Below are 16,862 nucleotides of genomic sequence, written 5' to 3' on the forward strand. Positions count from 1 at the left end.
ACTGCTCTGAATTCCATCACTATTAATAGAGAGAAGAAAAAGACTGATGAAAAGTATGTTCCAGATCAAGGCTACAAAAGATCAACTAGAGAAAAAACTAAATGTTATTGACAGCTTTGCCCAGGAACATGAGACGGCAAGCACAAAGGAGCGTGTGATATCCTTCCCAAACCTCAAGTTGCAACCCCAGTGACTCAATCACCACTGACATACTCTGTCCATGAAGGACAAAGACTATTTTAAGTAGACCTTTTAATTCATTATGTTGAATAGATATTACTTGAATCAAAATTCATTTTTATCATCATAAAGGTAGATTTTTATATTGATCATGAGCAAGTATCACCTTAGATGATTTCAAAGTGATTACCAACAAAGTACAGACTTAAAGAGCAACACACCATTATACTCCTCCCATTTTCTCTCAGCAGCTCTGTAAAGAAATCTTTGAAACAAAGACACATCCCCTCAGCTGAACCTGGGAAAAGAATCTACCCCAAGATGGGGAAATTCAAAATTTCCTCAGCAAGTTCAAACTACAGCAACAATCAGAATGAAAGCATGCTGTTGCCTGTTCCAAGGCAATCCTTGTGGCAAACCAGCACTAAACGAAGCACACAACACTGTCAAGAACAGGCTTCCAATGCAACTTGGGTTTTGTCCTATTCTTTCATTGACCATATTTTCCACATCCTTTGAACAAATGGAAGAACAGCAGCTATCATGTGACCATTTCATATTGGCTCTCAGAAAGTCTATGACAGGGCAGACAGAGACTTCACATGGCAGATGTTGTCCAGCACCAGAGCAGTCACCACAGGTCACGTGGAGGGTCCATCCAGCCCAATGTCCTGGCCCCAACAGCAGCCAACAAAAGGTTTTTAGGGAAAGAACACAGGTATGGAGCATGCATAGAGTGATTTATTGTCCCCCAGGGTGTCCTACACTAATTTCCCACCCCAAACACCTATGATTTAAGGTATCACTGAGCCAGAAAACCACCCTCTCATTTAATTTCCTTCTGTGGATTTTGATTTTCCTTGACTACCTACTCACTTTGTGAGTCCTCATAAAATTCTGTCATCTACATCCCTTGGCAACGCAATTCACAGATCAACTGTGTGGAAAAAATTAACCTCTTTTACATTTTGAGGCAACCTCCTGTTAATTACACTTGATGGTCTTCAGTTCTCACACTGACAAGAGAAAGGGTATGACCTTCACACATTCAACTCTCCCAACGCCTCCTGTGATTTCCTAGACCTCTCCTATATTTCCCATTTCTCTCTTTCAGGCTGAAGATTTGTGATAAGCTAGAAATACTTAGTTATCTAAATCTAGAGTAACCATCCAGACACCTAGAAATGTTCAGTGCTACTACTGTGTAAGAAGACCAAATGCTTCTCCTTCCCTTTCCTGGAACCAATACGCACTCCTGGAAGGAAGTGGCCTTTCTCATGGCAACTGCAGTTCCAGGTTTGGAACAGTGATCTGGGCTTATCTAACAACATTTATGTCCTGAGGATGCAAACAGGATGCAACAGCATACCAACAGCCTAGTTTGAACCAGCCAGCAGCAAACAAAATCTTAAAATCAGAGGGAAAAAAGTCAGTTTGTCCTCAAAGGACCTCCTAAAACAGGATTCTTGAGATTTTCTGATGCATCTACTTAGCTTTGCAGCAGACTTCCTAAATCTGGTAGCTTCATCCACTGCAGATAGCACTTCTGGGTGTTGGGGGTTTTTTTTGTGTTTCCCCCCCCCCCCCCCCCCCCCCACTATCAGTAGTGGAATTGCAGCCCTGAAGTGCAGCTCTTTAGCAGTAGTGCACTAAGCAGAGGTCAGTGCTAGAGGAAAGGTAAATCCAGCCAACAGCAGTGAAATAGCTTTTATCATGAATGCCTGCTGCAGATGTTCAGAACAAAGTGGTCAGGCACAACAAAAACTGCTCAGATCTTACAGTGCACAGGTCCACACGCAGCTGTATGAGCAGCAGGGGAGGGAAGAATCGTCTTGGGTGTGTCCTACAAAACTTGGACAAAAGGGTCTCTGAACAAACCCTGTTATAGGCAAACCCCAAGTGAAAAACAGCCTAGTGTCATCCCTGCAATATAAAAGCAAAGAAATCAATGATTTTATACTGGAACAGGTTGAGAAAATAAAAAGCATTTGTCCGTTGTAGGACTGCCTATGAGGGAGAAGCACTCCATCCTACATCTGGCAGGTGAGAAATGTGTCAGGATGACCAGAGGTGTCAGCTGGAGCTCAGCAGGAGCATCAGAACCAAGCTGATCTCAAGTAGGACGATCCCTGCAGTATCAGCAAGGCTCTTACATGCTGCATGAACTTTCTGGGTTGCTAGAGCCTCCTTATTACAGTTTTTGAGATGCCTCTGACCTGTGTCCAATCTCATGACACTCAGTGTTAATGATATGGTAATAAAAAGGGTCTCAGCTGTTCATATGGCCAAAGAAAAGGCCTAATTTTATCTCTGTGTAAAGTGTTAAATATAATCTTGAAAACACACCTTCTTACCTTTGAATTGGAGCATTAATGTTACTTTGACTTCTGTCTCCTGGTGTAGCATTTAGGAAAACAGAAAGAGCTCATTTTTAAAATATTTTCTATTGTGAACTTATATAACTTCACAAAATAATTTGCTAGACAACTTTCTGCAATAGTTAACAGATCTGTAAGCTTTTTAGAAGCAGTCCAGAATTATTGTCTCCCAATATTGCCTGATTTTGGAGGAAACTTGCCAGTTTCTATCAGCCGGGAAATCTGTTCCTTGGGCTCATTCACAGAACATTCTGAGCGTCTTTGGCAAAACATTTGGCTTGAGGAAGAGAAGAAGTAGTCACTCTGAAATAAACTCCAAAGTAAGTAAATGGGCAGCAGTAAGCAAAATTCTACGGCAAATTCATTTTCACGTGGATGAACCAGCACCAAAATGTCCACAACCTGACATTTCAACATCCTCATGCCCCTAACACAAAGCAAAATAGAAAGTCTTGTTTTCTCACCCCAAGCTGCTGTGTTCACACCAGAGCTTTCAGCATCTTCAGGCACACACCACACCCCCAGTGTTTAGCTTCAGTTCTCCTTCCCTCTGGCTCCTCCTGCCCTCACAGAGGGTCAGAGAAGAATCACTCTGGTCTCCAGAAGGTCCGAGGAGCATCACGGCTCACTTCACTCTAACACTAGCACAAAGCACAAAATAAAGTCATCAGAGATGCCTCTTTGTTGGTTTGCTTTACTGATTACTGCACACAGCCGTGGAGAAAACAGCAGTGCCACCATCCACCATAGTTAAGGAATTTTGTTGGTTCACATATTTCAGTTGTAAACCATCAGCTGATCATCATTATCAATAGCACAAATTAAATAATAACCTTAAGGAGCTCATAGTGACACATAAAAAAATTGTGAAGGGATTTCTTTTGCTCTATATCACTTTTCACCTTCCAAAAATAATGTGGCTTTAATGACTGCTCTTTAGTGGGGCTCTTTGCTGCCCACTGCCAGTTACACCCTGGTTTTTAACAGATGCCCCATGCAAAGAGAAGGATGATTTCTTGCTCAGACAAAACGAGGTGTAAAGCCCCTGGGCAGAGCTGTTTCACAGGTTACCCTCACAGCAGAGGTCCCTACCAGAACACCCCACCAGCAGCTTGTCTCCATCCCCAAGGTCTGACACCTCCCTCACCCCTCCCTCGGCAGTGGTGGGGCTTTGGGCACAGCCTCGTTGGCTGCGGCCTCTTTCCTGCCTTGAGGCACGAAAAAAAAAAATAAAATCACAGAGTAGATTCGAGCTTCCTTTTGTTTGCCTCCTCCAGCATCCCTGAGTCACCAGTGGAGGGTGCGTGGTGCCTGCGGTGACACACCGAGCCCCAGCGCCGCAGCCAGAGCACGGATTGCACACGAGCGGCGGGAGGAGGCCCCGTACAAACAAATCATGACTGTTTTCCTTGCATGACAATGTGATCCTCACAGAAGTAACATAAAGCACGCTCTCCACCTCTCTGTTCCAAGCCCACGTTTTTCTCCAGGTTACCTAATCCATGCCATCACCCATGGAGCATCATGAGTGCTGACACAGACACCCACGGAGTCTGTCAGCAGTGTCCCAAGGCCATCCCCACTTCTGCTCACCACTTCCCACAGGGGTGCTGCTGGAGCCTTGCTCTGCTGTGCATGTGTCACTGCTCCCCTGCAAGGTGATGCTGGCAGACCATAGGACAGGAGCACCTCACAGCCACCTCTGGTGGGGAGTCAGCTACCAGAGGGTTTGCCACCCACACGAGGTACGAACGCAGCCTCATCATCCTGCATTTACAAAGCTCATCTGGAAACCCTGAAACAACTGTCAGAAAATTCTGTGTGTCTCACGCTTTCTTTAGATACCATAAAAAATAAGTAAAATGTTTATGCGGTATCTGCTTTTGGCTTTTGATAGCCTGTTTCTCCAGCTCAGATAGAAAAAATAAAGGGAGCTCTGTCGTGAAGAGATTGCATTGAGGAATATTTCTAAATCACTGATCAGTGAAGGAAATAAAGGGCCTGGGAGCTTGTTGCTCATTTAAAGGAAATAAACAAACAAAAAGATCATTGATTTTATTGGGACTCCTCTAGGCAAAGCATTTACCTAAAGCACAATATATTTTCATTGTACCATTGGGAGCTGGATGTAAATATTTATAAATCTTCTTTTGAGGAGGTTAGCACTCAGCTGTTTTAACTAGTTTTGTGTGCTACAAGAATCCTTAAACCAGACATCCCTCTCATTTAAAAGATGCCTGCAGAGAGGCATGGGCCTGTGTTCAGAGACCACCACATGTCCTCATGGATGAAGCCACCCTCCCCAACAGGAGGCTGAGGCTGAATTATCCTGCAGCAGACCCTCAGTGATGGTGTGTGGATAAGGACCCACTGGGTCTGGACCAGCCCTGAAAAGGCACAGCAGAGCTGGGCATCAGTGGAATCCCCAGGGCAGGCTGGGGGAAGCAGCTTCCCAACCCAGGTGCATTGCATGGTGTTCCAGGCAGAAACACAGGGGCTCAAGGATACTGCAGCCTGGTGGGGTTAGCTGCTGACTAACTGGAACAGAGTTCACTTGTTTAAAATTCATTTAGGTATCTCTGCACTCACCATGCTCTCTTTGGGACTGCAAAGCTAGCACACTGCTGGTAACACACAGCTGTGCTAAGGCAGTGGCAGACCCAGGCTGTAAGTGAGGTAAGGAGTGCAGGAAGGCGTCATCTTACATTGTAACAGCTGATATTTTGAAAGAACTGGACAAACTCTGGCCCAGAAAGGGTTTGGATACCCTATAACTTGTCTTTTTTGCAGTTGTGTTAATTTATTATCAAGGATGGAGCCTGCAGAGGCTGTGGAGAGCACACAGGGCTGCCATGTGCCCTGCTTGGTGCTGCTTAGCTGCACTGAACTGAAATCAGCGTCACTGGGGCACTACAGCTCACTGTTCAGGCCACACAGTAATTAATAGGTGTCTTTTGAAACCATACATTGAAGGAAATGTTTCTTTTCTCCTGTACATTGAAGGAAATATTCTCTGTCTCTTCCAGCACAGGAATTAGAGGCAGAAATGAAGCCTGCTTCATAGTGAAGGGAAGCTTCTAAGCAAGCAAAAGCAAGTTGCTCTTCAGAGAGTAGATGGCCTTATGGGACCCCTTGCTGATGATGTTTTGCATGCTAAGAGTCTGCATGCATTCAGGAGGAAGCTGGAGAAGTTCCTGGGAAAGGAACCTACAGAATGTTGCCACATGCACACTGCAAACCATGTTTAGCTCAGGAAGCCCTGAGCTGAAAATGTTTGGAGGCTGGAGGAGTATCTGATGTATCTGTTTTCTTCTTGCTTTTCTCTGCATACCCATTTATGATGCCCTTCAGAGACAGGGTGCTGGGCTGGATGGACCTATGGCCAGGACTGGTATTCCCAGATTTGTGGTCTTTTAAAGCAAGCCGTCCCGATCCAAGTCATCTTTACACCAGTATGACAGTGTCTGTACATTGGAACAAAAATAAATTACGTGGGACCCATGAAAAGGAAGAGCTGAAGGATGTAGGGATCTAAAACAAGAAGTGAGAAGAGAAGCCAGCTCCCAGGAGCAGCCATGACACAGAATGCAAAGTTTTCTCTGGATGATGCCCTGGCCCTTACCTTTCTTCCCTGGGCTCTGATGAGGACAACTGTGGCTCACCAGCTCCTGGACCAGGATGGTCACAGTCCCCTCACTAGCCCAGAAGGAAAGCCATCTGCAGGGACATAAAAATACAGAAAGAAAAGGAGCAATTCCATTTTGGTCCAGGGTCTCACCACTCCCGCTCCTCACAGGCAATCCTTTTTCTTTGCACTGGGAATTTTGTACATGTTTGTCTGGGACAACCTGCCCTGAGTGGAGGAGCAGAGGGGCACAGGTGTGTGGAGTCCAACCATACAGCCAATCCTCAGCCATAAACATGGGCAAAATAAACATTAGGCTGCTTTCTCCTTGTTTTTTTTTTTTTTCACCATCTTTTGAAACTGGCAGCAACAAGTATTTTCCACTTCTTCTGTTCCTTGTGTTGCTGCTGCTTCCACTGAGCTCTCCACACTTCAGCTCTCCAGGGTAGCTACTCCAGGGTAGCAGTGCATATGCCCTATTTGGAGGCACTAAAGGGAGAATTGTTTGGCCAGCACAGGTCTGAGGATGTCTGTCCTGTCCAGGGAGGCTCAGCAGGAGCACTGGAACCTCCTGACCTGTTCCCATGGGCAGGAAGGGCTCAGAAGCAGGAGCCCAATGGTCCCAGCATGGGCACATTTGAAACACTTTGACCTTTCAGAAAAGTCTAAGAATAACAGTGGTTAAATGTAAATCAGCATGTGGAGATGTCCAAATACTGGTGGCCTGAAAGGGTGTAACGTAGGAAGCCAGCAAATATGTGTCTTGGTGTCAGAGTAGCACAGGTCTGTCCCTTCACAACAGTGAGTCTCACCAAGGCCACCCAGCATGAGTGTAGCATGAAATCCAGGTGACAATAGGCAGTCAGTCACAAGGAAGCATCTTCCTGGGGGCTGTTGACATTATTATTCTAGATCAAGAAGCAAATCCTACATGTTAGTTACTTAGCAGATGAAGTTACCATGCCAACTCATATGCTACCTTTTTTTTTTTTTAAAATTATTATTATTGCAAGAGTAGGCAGCACTCCCTTGAGATTTCACAAAAGGGGAGGAAAAATGTCAAAGTGCCAAGAATATAATGGAATTTCTAGCCTCAACCCTATTTTCCATAGATCTGTTTTTTAGCTTACATCCTGCTCCTTCTCATGGCAGCAGCGAGGCTAAGCCAAGAGACTCTCTGAATGGTAATTTAGTGGCCAGCCCACGATATTGTGGTGCTACACTCCAGTAATCCACAGTTCTCTACCCCCGCTTCACACAATTTTCAGGGAACTAATGCAAGAAGCTGGTGCCAAATGATTGCACAGCCTTCCCCCAACATCTCCTTGACTTCTCTGCATTTCTTTCTTTGTTCAGTGTTTCTCTTTGCCTTCCAATCTGTCTTCATTCCTCTGCTGAAAGGATTTTTATTTCTGACAGCTATTTTCATTTTTTTTCCTCTGTTGTCTTTACTTGTTTTCCTTCACAAAATCTATGATATTCCTGTCTCCTCCCCCCACTCAGTGCTGCCTCTTCTGCTCTCCATCATCTCCAGACCACCTTGCAGAGTGTGGACCCCCCAGGGGAGCAGATGTGGGGGCCACCAGTGGGATGCTGGGAAGCAGGGAATTAGCTGTCCATACCAGTAACAATTTCAAATATGCACTAGTTCAGCCCAAACACGAGAAAGCCTTTGCCTAACAGACCTGGTGTGTTACCTTCCTGGAGGTAGAGTGAAAAGTCTCCCTAAATTTAGTGCGCTTTGCTTTCTGTCTTGGGATTAGAAGCCACTCAACTGCAAGAAGCATGGGTGATGTAAGTGATGGAGGATGTATGAAAGGAGAGGGGCTGCAGGGAGGAGGCTGGGGGCAGGATGTGACTGCCAACTTCCCACACCTCTCTGGGAACCTGCGTAGGATTGGTGTGTTGAGGCACAACAAGACTCCTGAGTGCCTACATAAAGAAGTGGATTCAGCTGAGTGCAGCCTCTTGTGGCGGTGCCTGCTGGCACCGCCGGGAGTCCTTGGCACGGCGCTGCGCTGGATCAGCGCGGGAGCCACTCGTGCCCGGCGGCTGCTTGTGTCAACATTGCCGTGTGTTTGCCCGACACGCCGCGGCGGTGGGGAACGATTCCTGGCAGGGGCTGTGCAGCTGCTGGGGGGACGTGGGAGGGGTCTGGGAACTCGCTATTCTTGCAGCAGACGTGGGCAGGGTGACACAAATCAGCTCTGTCAGATCTTGGTTTGGTCCTTACATCCCTTGTACAAAGACATTGAACCCAGGGTTCGCCTTCACTAAGAGTCAGCCCCACCTCCCAAGAAGCAGAAGCACTATACCTGCACTAGTTTCACACTCTATTTTCTTTAAGACCTCTGTGAAACAGAAAAATGGGGCACAGACTTTGTCCCAAGTAATGGTTCTTTCACGGCTCGCCTTGCATGGCTTTATCCTGCTTATCTGGCCACAGATACTCACAGATGCTCAGAGGTGAGGTCAGTAAAGTTCGAGGATGTGATATGGGTTGTGACTCAGCAGCTGGCTTGTCACCAGAACCGAACAGGATGCATTCATTTGTCCTGGTCAACATCCATGGCCAAGTGCTGCTTTTTATCTTACTGAGAGATCTTGGCTATTGACCATTGTATTCAAATGCTGTCAGGTGCACTGGCCATCCAGAGATGCCCCTCAGTTGCTGACAGACAACACAGCAGGTAAATATGAATAATTACTGCAGTTCCAACTTTCTCCAATGTATTCTGATACTCGGCTTTTCAAGGTCAGGTTTTACAGGTCTATTTTACTTTCTCTGTTGCCACTGGACTCCACAACATGTGGAAACTTGACTCAGTGATCTGTAACAGGACTTCCCAAAAGTGCCCAGTGTCTGGCAGATGTGCTCCCACCAAAGCTGTCTGGCTTGAGGAAAAGCCATACTAATGTCATGCCACCTGCTCCTCAAAGATATAAAAAATACTTTGGAAGTATCAAGCTGAAGCAGAAGCAGTCAGACTTTGGAGAGGCTGCTCACAGGGATAAGGACTATCCCAATGTATCAGTGCTGCTGAAGGCACGGGGAGATTGGAAGCTGTGATTCAATAAATTACACCAGTGCAATTACTGGTTTGTACATAATGACCTGAGTCATGGCTTGTGGGGGAGATTATTTTCATCTCAGTGCAGTGCTGTAGCACCGTGGGTTGTACAAGGTGATGCAGTGTGTAGTAAATCTGAAACCAAACTTCACTTGCACTGAGTAACTCAGAGCCCACAACTGCAGCTTGAGTGGAGTGTGAATTGCATGTCAGAATATGATGGTGAAAAAAACAACAAAAGCCTAATAGGAAAGGAACAGAGAAACTAAGTAAGGAGAATCAAAAAGTCTCGTTGGTTGTATTCTTTCAATCTGATAAAACTCAGTAACATATTAGAGACAAGTGTTAATTAGGTCAAAGAAGAGGAGATGACTGACATTCCTCTGCAATGTGGTACCAAATCACCACGAGGCCAAATTTTCTAAACATCAGTCTAGCAGATGAGGCAAGAGAGGCAGTTAAAATGTGGGAGACAAAATGTGCCATAGCCACAGAAGCAATACAAATTTGGCTTCATTTTTTAGCAGGCTGGGGAAGATATTTGTGCTACAACTTAAAATGTGATTTACTGCTCCCGTTGCTATTTTGCAATCATAGAGAGGGAGGATTTACACACCTTAGTGTAATTTCCTCTCATCCTCATTCACACCTTCCAAGAAAATGTGTCTCAAATAGCTGATTAGAAAACAATGCAGAGGAGTCAATGCCCTTGGAGTCTGGTTAATTTAAACACATCTATGTTTGCTGTTCTGGAGAACTGCTAGATATGGACCAAAATCCAAATTCCTGCATGAGAGAGGACTGAAGCCTGACTCAGAACAAAGCTCTGTGGTTCCAGCATGCCTGCCAGGCACTGCCCTGGGAGGATGGTGCCAGTATCCCTTTTGGAGCAAACAAAGCAATCCCTGGTGCAAGGCCAGGCAACCACCTCTGGCTGGGAAACTTTGTGCATAACTGGGTGAGGGTCTGGCTGCCAAGATGTGCTTGAATGATGGGGAACACCAAAGAGGACACCAGGCATCACCTGCCACCTCCTGCTGGCCACTTCTAACCACAGAATGAAAATGAAAGGTGGTGAGGGCCAGGAATCAGGCAAGAATTAATGTAAAATACTTTTAAAACCCCCCAAACAAAGCAATAAAACAAAACATTGAAAAAACTTAAAATTTAGTTGAATCATAAATTGATTTCTGCCTTTCCCCCATCAGATTCCTTAGTGTGGCTGCTGGTCTTGGAAATCAGGCAAGAAGGATGTCCCCCAGCACGGCACCAGCTTGCCAGGGGTGCTGCAGCTCCCTCTGGGACTGCCCAGCTCCAAGGTGTCCATCTGCATGGCCAAGGCAGAGCTCTGCAGTGCTGCTCAGTGTGTGGGATGAGTGTTTGGAGCAGCTGGGTGCTCAGGAAGGAGCTGCTGCTTCCCTGCAGGGAGAAAGGAAAAAGTCTCCCTCGGGGGGGGGGGGGGGGATGTTGCTGACAGCCACCAGGAGCCAGGAACTCATGTGGGGCTCCTTAAAAACAGACAGAGAGCTCAACTCATTCTCCTCTGATGAGCTCAAAATTATTTTTTAAATTATTCTTTCTTTCCCATAGTGGCAGTGGAAAAGCCATGTGACATTGGCAGCATTGAGAAGCGGTCAAGAGTCCCAGGCTCTGGGCTGGGGACCCCATCCCTGGGGTGGTGTGAGTGCTGTGCCCACAGCAACGTTCTCAGCAGGGACACAGGCACCACTGCAAACTGCAGGGCTGGCTCCAGGATAGTGTTCGGGCAGTGGGAACAGAACTCACTGGAGAGCCCAGCTCCGTGGTGGCACAGCTGAGAGGGCTGCATTGGCACAGGACTGAGAGCTCCATCCATCTTCCAGCTCTCCAGCTCACACCACATTTTCCAGCACACCCTCGGCTCTACAGAGGCGAGTTTGGCTCAGTTCTAAGAGGGATGGGAACTGGAGTTTTCTGCATACCAAGGCTCTGCTGTGACTTGTAGGGCATGTTGTGTCCTCAAAATAGTGTCAGTAGCCTTAGGTCAAATTCAACTACATCTGCTGGTAAAAGAGAGAGAGAGGTTGGCAGGATCTGCCCAGCTAGGAGGTGGTGCAGATGATGGCAGTTGCTCAATCTCATCTGTGCCACAGCGTGTTTGATGCTGCAGGAACCTCACAAATGTTGCCTGGAGAAATTTTCTGTGGGCTCAGGGATAAAGCCACGGTGTTGCCTTGAAGTTTGACCCCACCTCTGCAGAGAGGTCCAGAGTGGTCCAAGGCTCTGTTGGGCATGAGGACTAGGAGAGCAGTAGGCTCTGGACTGTCAGGTCCCTGAGGAATGTGGGTCTCTGTAAGCTCTACCTTTTGCTCTCATGCCTCTGCAAGCACTGGATTTAATTACTTTTCCACATAAAAAAAAGCTGGACCTTAAGTTTGTATCATGGTTTGCTTCCATTCCTGCAAGACTTGTTGGGCAGAGTCAGACTGACTTTCAGCGACTTTCAAACTCGGAAGCTGAAGATGTCCCATGAACACTATTCAAAGAGTGAAATAAAAAATTATTTTGTGCTTTAATCCTCACTCTGCTGGCACTAGAGCATGGCAGAAGGAAAGAAACAGAGAGAAACACTACAGGAGGGTGAGATGTTCACTGCAAGGGTTGGAATGAAGGGAGATGGGATATCCTGGGGTCCTTTGCTGTCCCCTGCATAGACACACGTGTGTGAACACAACCATCTCTCTGCAAGACATGCGGACAGGTTACAACTACAGCATGCATTTGTGTGATGTAGTGGCACGTGGAGGTAGGCAAACACCGTAAATCTGAAGCCTTTGTTTCTCAAGTTGGAAGAACGTCGATTTTGTCTCCTGAGGTCGATTTTGTCTCCTGCCTCACTGATTTTTGATGCTGGAGCAGACAGAGGCAGTTAAGCAGATCTTTTACTTTCAGCTTCTGGTTCCAGCATTGCAAAGTTTTTGCAAGAGCACCCTGGGAGCCGGGACACCCACACATCCCAGTGGGAGCTCTGCCCTCCCAGCGGCACGAACCCTGCGGCGGAGGGAAGCGCAACCCCTAGAGAGCTTCTCCTTGTTTCACCCTGGATAAACCCCGGCTTCCCGCTGACATACTCACGCAGTCAGCCCAGCACTGCAGAATTACATCTGCTCCACTTGCCTCCTTGTTTTTTCCCCGGGGAAATGGGATGTATAGGCTTTCTTAAAGGGCCACACGGCCCACGCAAAACCCATCGGGGTGTGCGCCGGGGTCCGGTTTGCGGTGACAGCCTGCGACACCTGCGGGGCTCATCGGCGGGGGAATCGCTGCCGCCGGCTCCCGGTGCCGCTGCCGGAGGAAGGACAGGCATGGCCGGGGATGCGGCACAGGGGCGGCTGAGCGGTTTGCAGGGTGTTTGCCAAGGCAGCGATGCCGGAGGAACCGGGCTGCTGCCGCCCAGCGGGAACAGATGTGTGGGAGCCCGTGGGCGAGGGGCGGCCGTGAAGCACGGCCAGGGAGCGCAGGGCAAGTGGCCACGCTCCCCACAAGCGCCCAGCCCCTGTTTGGCAGCAGGGTGGCCCATGGCCCCAAAAAGCCAGTCCCCACTGCACACGAGAGGGCTTCCCTTGTGCCCCTGCATCTGGAACTCGATGGAGACACATCTGGCTGGCCCTGGCAGCCTCTCCAATGGCACAGGTGCTGCCGTACACTGCCCTTTCACCCATTTCTGCGGGAGGCACAAGGACACAGTCCATCAGCACATACGGGCAATGCTCAGTGCTCCTGTCACTGCTTTAAACCAAATAAGACCCTAGAAAAAAGAAGATGATGTTTTTGCAGCAGCACCTGTTATGCTGCTGCGATTAGGGATCCATTATAGGCCCCCACACCAAAAGGTTTCAAAACATGGCAATATAAATCCCCTTGGACTGGGGAAGAAAAACACTGCCAGTGAACTGGCCTGCTTGAAAGGACAAGCAGGACTGACAGACACCTGTCACGGCCAAGTGTTTTGGGGCTACTCAAATTATACACCTGCATCACTTGACTGCCACAATGACATGCAGTTTCCCACCAATCTCCTTGGCAGCTGCCCACACTCCTGCTGCTCCGGGGGATTCTGACACTGTTTTCTACTGGTCTCAAGTTTTCCATAAGGATTATGCATTTATTAAAATAAAGGACAAGCTCCTAGGACTGGTTTACAATAGCGTCATTAGACACATTCCAGTCAGCCAGAAGAGATGCCCAGTGTTTTGCAGCAGTAGGAGCAAGGGTTTGCAAACACTCTAATAACTGGTTAGGAGCTACTGCCTTTGTTGGCTTAATAACCAGCTATAGCTTAACCAGTTCACTTTGAACAAAATGACATCATGATTTCTGCACAAACTGGTTCCACCCACCCCACCATCACACAGAAATTATGCCCAGCTCTCTCCATATGATGGGAAAGATTCCGGGGGTCAGACTGATGGACTGCACATGAAATAGCCTGGAGTAAATCAACCAAAACAGCGTCACTGAGCTCTAATGCTTGCCCTGAGCGTGGCTTGGTTATAAAACCTTCAGCTGCCTCAGAGAGCTGAGGCCCCTCTGCCATCATCGACCACCCACCCTCACAGGGGCAGCTCCTTAAGTGAATTATCTCTGCAATGATGAGCCCCTGCATTATTAGCACAATAGCACTCATTAGCACAATAGATTTGAGCACTTTCAGCAGATTTATGGGTTTAGGGTTTATGGAGTCATTGATATGTGAATTAAGCATTGACTGACTGAGACTAACTCTTCAAAAGGAGTCATTATAATCTCTATAGAAATACAATGGTTACAGTGACAACATCTTCAATGAAACTTCAAAAACACTCATTTTTAAAAAATGGTACAGAAGTATATATTTCAATAAAGCACCGGTTCTCAGTTTTTCCCATCCACCAAAGGTAAAGAAAATTCAGATTTCCAGATGTCAGGCTTCATCCAGGAAGATGTTCAGTAAAAGTTGCTTCCCACTTCACTGGGGCATTGCTCACAATGGAAAGGGCAATAAAAAGGTGTGATACAAGAACTCTTCAGCCCTTGGAAGAAAGGCAGGGACTCAAAGTGTTATATAGATAAGAACCAGCCTACACCTTTCCTCCCTCTATCAAACCAAGCCTGGGATTAACCTAGAGAAAGTTCAGCCAGGAAAAGGCCAAAGAGGTTTTTCCCAAGCTTCCATTAGTTTTTCTCAGGGTCCTTGTGCTTTAGATTGTCCTGCAGCAATGTGGCAAACAAATATTAACCTAGCTTTGGTAAAGATTTTGAGCACTGTAGAGTGGAAATTTTGGTGCAGTAAAGCAAAACCCCGCAAAGGAGAAGCACAAGCTCCTGCTTTATGCAACCTCCTCATCATCTGCAGCAGAGGCAGTGCTGAGCTCCCAGCTCTGTCCTTGGCCACGATGACACATTTTCAACAGCAGGCATCTAGTCGTGGTGACAGGCACAGCAGGCAGGTGCCTTGGCTCCAGAAGTGGTCTGCTCTTAGTCACCTAATTTAAATGACAGAATTGTCTAACTTTTCTTGAATTGCTCACCAGGGCTTTATTCCTGCTCAAAGGCTGCTATCCACTGGGAACATTCAGCCCCAGCCAGCTCCAAGGGGAAACCCTCACTAAGTTAAAAGTTCGATGCCCCATCTCCAGGACATGGGGCTGGTTGCCCCTTCCTCTTCGGGACATCACACTCCATCCCACTGAAGCCAGTGGAGTCATACCACAGTGAAAAGCTGTGGCAGCAGGCTGGGTTTTTAAGCAAAGTGTAGGGTGAATTAAGAGCAGAAGCACAGTCACATAGATAATCCACTGTCAGTGTCATGCACAAAAGAACTTCTGCTCTTTGAGTTCTGGTTTGGCAGCTCCTGTGACGAGAAGGATGAGGACACTCTGCTCAGCAGGACACAGCAGCTTCCTCCTGAAGCCAGTGAGCTGTGACATTTCAATCTCAAGGCTGGGGTGATGGACTCCACCCTCGCTTTGCTGATGCTCACTGCAAACTGGGCTATGGAGCACACAACCTGCACAGCCAGTTTTTAGCAATTACCATCCATCTACTCATCAGCTCACAGCAATCACAAACAAGCAGAGGGAAATGCTCAGCAGGCACCACCACAGTGCATCCCTGATGCACCAGCTGAGCATCCCCAGGGGCAGAGCCGCAGCCAGGCTGGGGGAGCACACCAGCACTGCCCCAGCCGTGGCTGCACCACACAGCTCTGGAGCCAGTGGGGGCTGCTCTGTGTCTGCTGGCAAAATGTGCTTGTGGGGCTGTTGCATCAAGAATCAGGAGAGTGGGGAAGGCCATCTCCCAGCCCTGCCATTCCTGTTGGGCTCACATGAGTCCTGGCATGCTCCAGCACAGCTGGCATAGCACACGGGGCTGGTGGCTTGCTGAAAGTGTTAAAACAATTTCACTTCTAAAGAAGAAAACCAGTGTGAGAGATCCTGCTTGAACAGGCCTGTTCCAGACCTTTTCTAGGAGGAGAGGAAGGAGAACTTCGATGCTTATCCTTCAAAAGCACCTAGGATGGAGTTCCACAGCAGTGGCAGGTCTCATGGAAAATCCTCCTGGGCCACATTTCTGCAACAAAATGAGCACTTGTGATTTTGTTCCCTGATCTGATATATACTAGTTCAAGTGGTCTCCTCCTACGGCTACACAGGGACAGAGTAAGACACCATCTTTAGGTCTGGAACACATCCTCTCCCAGATGTGGTAACACTCTTGTGTTTTGCAGAAATGCAGCATACAAATTCTTCCATTCAAACTTGGAGGCCAGCATCCCTTCTGTAAAAGCCAGTCTCCAAATCACAACATCTTTTTTTCCCACAAATGGACTTTTCAGCTTAAGGCCCAAACCTCCCTCAACCTAAAAGCAGAAAGAAAAACATTTCAATATCTCTAATTTCCCTGCAAACCACCTCTCAGGAGGAAATGGCTGCACAGGCATGTGCAGCCTCCGAGCAAGGCTTTGCCTCATCCATCATCGCCAATGCTGTTAAAAATATCAGGCCTCTCTGCTGCAATAAATCACTGCAGCTCTGGGGTCTCCTCCACCCACACAGGGTGAGATTTCAAATGAAACCTGCAGAAAGGGAGGGATCACAGCACACCCCACCAGGGCTGTGCCAGCTGGGCTGCCGAGACTGTGAGGGGGCATCCAGCACAGCTTTCTGAATCTGCATCATACCAGTATTCCTCTGGAGCCTCAGCAATATGTTTTTCTCCTGGCCTTTGGAGCTGATTAAAACCTCGGTGCTGTGGAGGTAATTGCAGGACCCCCCCAAACCACTCTCCCTGCCCCTCATCTCTGCCGAGGAGCACTGCACCTCTGGAGTCTTACACTGCTCCATGGGTGTTATTGCAGGAAAAGAAAAAAGAAAGAAGACAACAAATATGATCAAAAGACAGAGAGAAGAGATGAAGGATCAAATAAACCCCAAACCAAATATTCCAAAGGGTCAGAAGGCAAAGCAACAGCTGAAAGCCTCACAGAGGTTAGTGGGCACAGGGCACTAGGGAACTGTCTGACAGCAACACCCCTGCAGATTTTGATGCACCTACAACTTGACAGAACACTTTGCAAAAGCCATGATT

Source organism: Chamaea fasciata, unplaced genomic scaffold, assembly GCF_029207755.1.
Source record: "Chamaea fasciata isolate MVZ Bird 193981 ecotype frontalis unplaced genomic scaffold, bChaFas1.0.hap1 SCAF_7, whole genome shotgun sequence".
In the NCBI taxonomy this organism is placed as follows: domain Eukaryota; kingdom Metazoa; phylum Chordata; class Aves; order Passeriformes; family Sylviidae; genus Chamaea; species Chamaea fasciata.